This window comes from Anas acuta, chromosome W, assembly GCF_963932015.1.
Source record: "Anas acuta chromosome W, bAnaAcu1.1, whole genome shotgun sequence".
NCBI lineage: Eukaryota > Metazoa > Chordata > Aves > Anseriformes > Anatidae > Anas > Anas acuta.
The window spans coordinates 18,503,409-18,512,070 of NC_089016.1; the positions used below are offsets into that span (position 1 = coordinate 18,503,409).

The window sequence follows — 8,662 nt, forward strand, 5'->3', positions numbered from 1 at the left end:
GTACCCCTCAATACCTTGCAATGCACTTTTGTCAAGGAAGCTAACATAGACATTCGTTGTAACAATTTCACTAATCACTAATAATGTAACAATATTCACTAATAATGTAACAAAATTCACTAATAATGTAACAATATCACTAACTCTTCCAACCTAGAAATTCTGTGATTTTGTGATTCTGTGATTCTGTGAATTTTTCTCTTTCATTGTCATTTATGAAAAGATTGTTTTTCAAATTAAAGGAAGCAGTGTGGAGCTCATGGGATGCTTGTGCCTGTGGTCAGATTGGGAGGATGCAGAAGGGTGGATTTAAGTTATATATATATATTTTTTATTTTTTTTTTTCCCTCCTCTTGGATCACTTTTGCCACTAGTTCAGTCATCACAAATCTCTGCAGTGGGGTTGATGTCAATGGAGCCCCGCGATACATGGGGGAACCAAACACTTCTAGGCACTGATGGTAGACATAGGTGCTGGTGCAGGGCTTCTGGCCAGCTCATGGCTCCCTTGTGAAGTGAGCAACCTCAGGGGCTGTAACAGGTGAGTTTCTAATGATGCAAAGTCAGTAGAGGTCATTGTGCTTTCTTGAGGACTTCCAGTGATATCTGTATATGTGGGAAAGGAATTCGCAGGTGGCTTCGCAATGTTTCACACATCTCTGAATTAGAGATAATGAGGAAACAAGCGGTAGAAACAAAAACTTGAGCAAGGTTGAGATAAAGTATATTGGCTACAGTGTTAAAGATGAGCTTTGGGCAGTGGGCTGGCTTCAAGGACGGGATCTACGTGACTGCTAATCACAAGGGGGATGTTTTCTTGCAGGTGGGGTTGTTTTCTTGCAGTTGTTTGTCTGAGTGCTTTTGACCAATAATCTTGTGTGAGACGCTATCCGCCCCTGTTAAGTTTTCTATAAAAGTCAGGCTATTCAGGTAATAAAGGAGAGAGCACGATCTGACCATACTGGTGTCTGTCATGTTTTCGGCCGTTCTTCCTGCAACATACGGCGCCCAAACAGGCTGAGACCCAGAGAGACGCTGAGAGACCTGAGAGACGCTGAGAGACTCCGAGCACAGACCCGAACAGAGAGATTACGGTGAGACGCAGGGATTGATACAGAGATCGCGGTGAGACGCGGGAACAGAGGAATCGCGGTGAGACGCGGGAAAGTTACGTATTGCAGTGAGACGCGGGACATCCGGAGTCGAGTTGCTACGGGAGATCGGAGGCGTCAGTGAAAACAGCAGACGACCGCCACCATGTGGCGAGTTGGCACATAGCAGAGGGGTGGAGATCACGACCCTGAGGCTCATCTGACGTAACCACGGAAGAGGAAGCAGATATCCAGCTTCTCTCTTGTATTCTCTCTAAGACAGGTGTATCTTCCAATGTAAAAAAAAAAAAAAAAAAAAGATCAGAAGGAGGGTTTTCTGAAGGGAATCCCACTAATGTTTAGCCCAGCTGAGTGGCGCCACATAGGAGATTGCTTATGGGATAAAGCCATCTCAAGTGGAAAGCTAGATAAAGATGTAAGTGGGACGTGGCACACAGTGATTAATGTGCTGTGCGGTATGAAAACTGAACAGCAGCTCGCTGTGGAGGTGGTGCAAGCCTTGTCAGTACCGTCTGGGACTGACAGACTGCCGAGTACAAAACCTGAGACCTCAGGAACGCGGCTGGCATGATCTTTTTCGTTGGTTACTGCGCCCACCCCGGTTCGGGGTATGACCTCTTCTATAAAGGAATAAGCGACAGAAATAACTAAGGGACTATTGGAGCAGAGTGTTGATGGGGAGTGAGGGTTGCCCTCCCCACCCCCTGGGCTGGAAAATCTTGATGAAGCTGCGCTGCCAGCATCTGTGCCGCTGCCAGGCAGCAATAAATCCACTTGGGATGCTTCGCCAATGAGAGGTGCAGCAGCACTGGAGGAGTTGTTCCAAGAACTTCGAGACTTGGAACAAGAGAAATTGGAGAAGTTAAAAATTATGGATTCGGAGGAGCTTCCTCTCATGTCTGCCCCACCGGAGCCGACTCCCTCTTTATCCGTCGCTACAACACCGTCGGCACCAAGGAGGGACAGGTGGTCCGACGTCATACGTGACGCCATCATAGAGGGGCATAGGCATGCTACATCCTTGCCCTGCCCTATTATTATTGACCCCGTGCAAGGCACCGGGTTGTGGCAGCCATGTGATTGCAAGCTTTTGCAACAAGCTCGAAAAACGGTTATGGACTACGGTTTACAATCTGTGGGAATAGAAATGTTGTTTTTGCAGAGTTACATTGTTTAGAAGGAGGGAATGTGGTACTGAGATATGCTTACAGTGATAAGAAAGTTTAGCAGGCGACCTAGTGAAATGCAGACAACCAGACTCCTTAGGACAATTAGGTGAAAATCACGGTGTCAAGTCAAGTCAGATAAGTGAAGAAACATTACCACTTCAAACAGTAAAAATGTCAAAAGAAATTTGAAATTTAACAGGCCGGCAACTGAAGGCCATGCATTGTTTGTGAAGCATCAGATAGATTGTGAACCTGGATTACCCACTCGGTGGGGAAACAGTGGAGGGTCCTGCCATCAAAAGGTATATAAACTGTGTTTTGGAACTAGTAGATGCGCTCTCTCCTGCTTGTGGGGCGCCCGCCATTGCAATCGCGAATAAATTACTACTTCACTGAAATCCTCGCCTGAGCCTAAGTTATTGGCTACGGAGTGTTTCTCACAATTTGGGGGCTCGTCCGGGATCCAGTCACCTACTGGGGAGCCCCACCACCGCAGCAGCAGGAAGGCATGCCCCGCTGATTTCAGCGGTCCTGTGCATCGACGGTGGCGGTTCTGCGGAAAGCTGACAGAGGGCCCGAGACTGGTTAAAGAGGCAGGATCCGTGAAGTAGTGGGGAAAGGAAGAAGGTAGGCACTCCGGGTTTTTAAGAATCGATCCGGTAACTCTGTGCACAGACCAAGGTAAGAAATATTAAGTATTGCCTTGGGGGTCGGGTATCTGGTGTATGGTAAGCCCTTGCACGGGGAAGTGCTGGCACTACACCAGGGGAATCTGGTGTACAGTAATCCTTGCACGGGGAAGTGCTTGGAAGTACACCAGGGAATCTGGTAAACTCAGGTGTGCGGTAACGCTGGCACGGGGAAGTGCTTGGCGGTACACCCCCATCTTTCAGTACGTTGGTGTGTGGTACACTGCAGAAGGGAAAATTCTGTAGCACATACTGGCGAGGGTCAGGAAAGATGGGAAGTACGAGTTCCAGGGAATCTGGTAAACTCATAGGTGTGCGGTAACGCTGGCACAGGGAAGTGCTTGGCGGTACACCCCCATTTTTCAGTACGTTGGTGTGTGGTACACTGCAGAAGGGAAATTTCTGTAGCACATACGGGCGAGGGTTAGGAAAAATGGGAAGATACGAGTTCCAGGGGACAGGGAGATATCCCTGGGGGAGTGCCTACTAATAGTTCTTCCTGAAGAATTATAAGAAATTGGAAACATAATCCCAAAATTAGAGGGATTGTAAAAGAAAAATAATTTAAAAAAAAAAAAAAAAAAAAAAGGTTAAATATTGCGTATCAGTCTGGACAAAAGAACCAATTAAGGAAACAGCAGTATTTTGGCCAAAATACGGGTCTGATGAAAATTCAGGCTTTAAATCTATGTGTAAACAAGAAGATTCCTTTTTTAGAGAAGGAGCCAAGTTATGTTCCCTATAATCTTAATATTGAACTGGTGGCAGCAGCAGTCACTCCAGGAAGGGAGACAGGGACTGTAATTAACACTGTCCCTAAAGAAGGATCGTACTCTAGGCTCTGGCAAGAATTAGAACAAGGTAGAAGAGATATTGAGAATTTTGCCTTCCCTGATACTAACAGTACTAACACTAACTGTATATCCTCTTAGGTGAACTACCCCCTCCTCCTTACCAGCAGAGAGGTTAGAACTTTTAAGAAGGAGAGGAAGTCTTTATTCGAGGACCCCAACAGCCTAGTTGAACAATTAGACCCGTTCCTACGACCTGATTCATACTCTTGGGGGAGAGAATTATGTCTATAAGTATGTTGTTTACAGGGAAAGAAATGGGAATGATCAGGAGGAGAGCTGCTATACAAGAATGGGAAAGAGCTCATCCTCCAGGACCAGGGGTAATACCGGCAGGGCAGAAATACCCACTTGCCAATCCTGGCTGGAATAATAATAGTGTGCAACACAGAAATCATATGAGAGACTTGGGGTCAGAATGAGAAAGTACTTGGGGATGAGACCTGAGGACCCAGTATCCCAAGGGCTCTTGAAAGTTCATTGTGTGATTAAAGCCTGCCAAAATATGCAGAAAATGCTTCAGAGGGTGGGGGGATGTAGTGAACAGTCACTGGGGGACCCTCCTGCGGGAGGCCCTGGAGGTGTGTGTCCGGAGGGGAGGTAAGAAGGAAAAAAAAAAAAAAAGAGCGAAACTAATGGTATTGACAGTGCAGCAGGTAGTGAGGCAGAGGGTTGGAGAAAGAGGAAGAAAATCTTCAGGGGGAGTCAGGGCCAGGATGGAAAGGAGAGGAAGAGAGATGAAGGAATGGCAGGCAAAGAAGGCTGCCTGTGTTGTGGCCTGAGTCCTAGCAGAGACAGGCTTTGATAAGATGTTTTAAGTGTGGCCAGGCTGGCCACTTCGAATAGGAATATCGGGAGTGGAAGAAGGAGGAAAGAAGGAAAATGGCATGAAATATACTATATTGATATGTTGTTTCAGTATCTTGGAGGGAAAAGGTATGGAATTAAGTTGGACCCTGACTGAGCCTTTGGTGCTGGTATTAGAAAAGTACAGGCTGGAGAAAGATAAAGGAAGTGTTAAAAGGGTTGCTGAAGGTGTTAAAGGTGTGGCATGTAGTATTTAACAGAGCTGATTGAAGTTGAATGAGCAGGGAAAGGGGATGTAGGCATTATCTAAGTAACAGTCTAGAAGTTTTGGTATATTTGCATATTTGCTGTGGTGTTTGTTCAGTTTCCCAAGCATCGGGGAGGGGGGAACAGCCTGCTCCACCAGGGGCCTCTCCAGCGGCCACAGGGGGGCTTCGGCTCCAGCGCCTGGAGCGCCTCCTCCCCCTCCTTCTGCACTGATTTTGGTGTCTGCGGGGGGGTTTCTCGCTCTCCCAACTGCTGTTGAGCAGCAGGCTTTTGTTTGTTTCTTTGTTTGTTTGTTTTCGTGGCTGTGCTCTCACAGAGGCACAGACTGTATTGCTCATGGCTTGGCTCTGGGCGGCAGTGGGCCCCTTTGGGGCCAGATGAAATTGTCCCTTACCTGCCACGGGGAGGCTTCTGGGTTTTTCTCACGGGGGCTGCCACTGCAGTTTCCCACCCCCACACCCCTCACACCCCCCGAACCTTGCCATCAAACCCAATACACTGGGGAACAGCTAGGTCATTACTGACTTGTAAAGTATCAGGGATTAAATTAACTAATGAAACCCTAAAAAGTGATGGGGGCAGAAGGGGCTGGGATAACAGTGCCACTTTTGGGGGATACCAAGCTGAGACCAGGGGATAAAATGATCACTGGGTAATTATTGTATGTACCCAAGGCAGGGACTAACTTGTTGAGAAGGGATTTAATGATTAAATTGGGCATTCAAATAGTAAATTGTTAGACTGGAATAACAGTGTTATTAATGGAGTGCTCTCAGGCCCTGAGAGCAAACATACATGTATATTCACCTCTGACTGGAAAGACCCTGAAATGGGGGCGGAAGCAACAATATAGGTGGACAATTTTACCCCCAAGGGTTTACTGGGCCACCTATCTATTTGGTTAAGTTCTAAAAAAAAGATTTTGGAGCAATTACAACCTCCCAAGGAGGTATTAATGTTAACAAATATGTGGATCGTTTTCTATTGTCAGGACAGGAGAAAAGAGTTGTGAAGAAAGCTACTAACAAGCTATTCAACTTTCTGGGAAAAGTATTCAACTTCAAAGTTGAATTCAAAGTATTCAACTATTCAAAGTATTCAACAAGCTATTCAACTTTCTGGCTTGGGAGTATTAAAAAAAAAAAATAAATTACAATATGGAGAAAGAGAAGTCAGGTATTTAAGGCATCTAATGTCTGAAGGAAAACAGAATAAATGCAGAGAGGATTCAGGGAAATGTTGAAAATTAAGAAAGAACTAAAAAGTTTTAAAAGAAAGATTTTTTTTAAGGAATCAGGAGCCATGAAGTCTGAAGGAAAATGGGTACTCCCTGATGGGAGAGAAATGCTGAATAAAGTGATAATGAGGCAAATATTAACTGTTTTACATCAGAAGAGTCATTGGGAGGTGCAAGCAATATGTGATAAGAAAGTATGTCTGTGTAGGAATATACACTTTAGGGAAGCAGATATGTAGAGGATGTACCATATGTCAAAAGGTAAATAAAAAGGTCTTCTGTAACCCATCTAGAAGAGGACGGGAGCCAGGGGTTTGACCTTTCCAAAGTATACAGGTAGACTTTACTGAGTTACTTGTTTGTCCTAATTGACCACGTGACTGGATGGGCGTAAAGCTTTACTGCAAGGGTTAAAGCAGGCCTTAGAGATTGAGTGGGATTTTCACAGCCCCTGGCACCCCTCCTCTTCTGGGAAGGTGGAACGAATGAATCAGACATTAAAGAAGCAATTAACTAAACTAGTGTTAGAAACCCAACTTCCTTGGGTAAAATGCTTACTCCTACAGGTTTAAACAGCACCAAAAAAAAAATGATATAGGAATTTTACCATATGAGATGCTGTTCAGATTGCCCTATCTGGGCAGAAGGGATGAGATACCACAATTCAAAACAAGAGAGTTTTCTTAAGAACTGTATTCTGGGGTTGTCCTCTTCTTTGTCATTTCTCAGGACCTGTGGGTTGTTGGCTCAAACCCCACCTTTGGAATTCCCCATTCACCACCATCACCCAGGAAACCGGGTCCTGGTTTGGACCTGGAAAGAGTCAACTCCGGCCTGAATGGGAAGGACAATTACTAACCACTGAAACAGCCTAAGAACTGTGGAAAAAGGTTGGACTCACTATACTCGAGTGAAGGCATCCGTTGACGCTAGTACCTGGGAAGCTGTTCCTACAAAAGACTTGTTGGAAGTTGAAATTGAAAAATCTCATAGTGGACTCTGAGCAGGATAAGAGCTTACAATTGTAAACTAACCTTTTATTTTCACAGGTAACTAACGACTGTGACTTGTGATTGAGAGAAAGAACAGACCTATAGTGAATTGCAGTGCTCCCAAGGGGGGGTTGTTATAGTAGTAGTGTACATCTTACTTTTTGTATCAATAATTATTTGGAAACCTAAGGTTTAAAAATAATGACAGGGAAAAATTGATTACTAATTTTGTTTTTACTGATTCTAGGCCTCAGAGAAGGCCTTGGTCAATTGGCAACTTGCAAAAGGCATGACCAGATAATAGCAAAAACGGGATACCCCATCAAAATATGGGTGACTGTGACAGAGGGTTATGTACCACATTCTGTCACGTTTGATGTTTGTGAGGTATTAGCTTGTGGAGATTTAAATGCCTAACGACAATTGAGCAGAGAGAACCAATAACTGAGAGAGACCCAACAGCCAGATTGAGAATACTGTATGGAAGCAATCCTCTATTGCCATCAGAGAAAGGGAGAAACTCAAGGAGAAAACAGGAGAGAAAACAGGAGGCCCTCTGAAATGTGGCAGTTCAAACAAGGTATGGGGATGTGAATGCCTGGATAGAATGGGTCAAATATACCGTCCAGAGTCTCAACCGTAGCTACTGCTATGCTTGTGCCTCAGGATGACCGATTGCCCAGATAGTGCCCTTCCCATGGGGGTGGACCAAAGACTCCCAAGGGATGCGATATATGATTGCATTGTACCAAGAAAAGACTGCCTGGGGAAATGAGGCCTGTAAGTCTCTCTTTGCTGTTCCTTGCATGATAACAATATCACGGTTCCCCCTGCATTCTCTACAGCTATAGGTAACCATACAGCTTGCCTCTCACGGCAGGGTGTGAGTGCTACCTGGCATCTGGGAGAATTTGCCTTGTGCTACCAAGGACTTGACGGGAAACTGCTCAAGACTAGAGATCCCCAGGGCAGATCTCTGGTGGTACGGTGGAGGGAAGATCTTACGGTCCACCCTACCATCTAATTGGGAAGGCACTTGTGCACTTGTTCAATTAGCTATACCCTTCACCCTGGCATTTGAAAGAGAAACATCACAAATACCCAGAAGTAAAAGAGGCTTAGGAATATCATTTGATGATAGAGTATACATAGATTCTATTGGGGTACCTAGAGGAGTTCCAGATGAACATAAAGCCAGAAATCAAATTGCTGCAGGGTTTGAGTCACTGTTCTGGTGGGTAACAATCAATAAAAATGTGGATTGGATTAATTATTTCTATTATAATCAGCAGAGATTCATCAATTATACCAAGGATGCGATGAGAGGAATCGATGAACAACTAGATGCCATCAGCAAAATGGCTTGGGAAAACAGGATAGCATTAGATATGATGCTCGCAGAGGAAGTAGGTGTGTTTGTGTGTCTAATACTGAGCAACCATTGTTGCACTCTTATACCCAACAATAGTGTCCCAGATGGCTCGGTAACAAGAACATTGCAAGGGCTTACCACCCTTGCCAGTGAATTGGCAGAAAAA

At 45.0% G+C, this 8,662-nt stretch overlaps 1 long non-coding RNA gene across 1 annotated transcript; it reads left to right on the forward strand.

The window, feature by feature from the left end:
• The first annotated feature begins 2,244 nt into the window (after positions 1–2,244).
• LOC137847155 (uncharacterized) lies at positions 2,245–8,662 on the forward strand. The gene is made up of 2 exons (XR_011090817.1): positions 2,245–2,962; positions 6,862–8,662. It is a non-coding gene; the product is annotated as an uncharacterized lncRNA (long non-coding RNA).